Consider the following 961-nt stretch of genomic DNA (forward strand, 5'->3'; position numbering starts at 1 on the left):
GGTTGCTTTTTAACTCCGAAAATCACAACAAGAATCATACGTTTGAGGCTGTGACCAGAAATTCTGATGGCAACATTTCTCTTCTGCATTCTACGTTTACTCCCTGTTAATCGATGTTGTTGTCCTCAAATGGAAATCCGATTTGGTGGACGACAATCAGAGGATTATTTTTGAGTTAAGGCTGATCGCCATTAAACAATGTCAAAAACTCATATTTAGGTAAGTTCAGAGGTTAGTTGAACCAGAATAACTTAGAAGGTCACAAAAATTAAAACAAAAACTCTTAATCCCAACCAGCTGTTACATTTCCGGAAAACTTTAGGGTAGACTTGTGGGCGATGTTGATACATAATATCAGAAACCTCCCCGATGTAGTCGTACTTTCGGAGGGTCCCATTTAATTGTCAGTCGAGGAAACAGTCAACACGCAACCACGTAATGCGGTACTGTGTTCTATCAATGTGTGGGTTAATCACAGTGCTGACCACCTGCTCGTAGCCGAACGGTTCGATCTCACAAATTTGCGGCTTCGAAAACACCCATTAAGTTTTGTGAGGTGTGCACAGTGGACGACACTCACTAAGCAAGTTAAAGTTGACGAGCACTTCTCGACTTTTACAGACAGACCGATTTTTCTTACAAGAAGGAAGGTCAATTATAATTTTTAAAATCTCACATTTACTGAAAATAATGACCGTTCGAATCACTGCTTGTGGACGACACTCACTAAGGAAGTTAAAGTTGACGAGCACTTCTCGACTTTTTAGAACAGACCGATTTTTCTTACAAGAAGGAAGGTCAATTATAATTTTTAAAATCTCACATTTACTGAAAATAATGACCGTTCGACTGTATCACTGCTTTGGTGCCTCGCTACCATTTCACCCGAAGCCGACGCGAGGGCTAAGATATTGCCAGGATGTTCAATCCTATACAGAAACTGCCAAAATACCGGGTATGT

This window comes from Opisthorchis viverrini, assembly GCF_000715545.1.
Source record: "Opisthorchis viverrini unplaced genomic scaffold opera_v5_218, whole genome shotgun sequence".
Taxonomy (NCBI): domain Eukaryota; kingdom Metazoa; phylum Platyhelminthes; class Trematoda; order Opisthorchiida; family Opisthorchiidae; genus Opisthorchis; species Opisthorchis viverrini.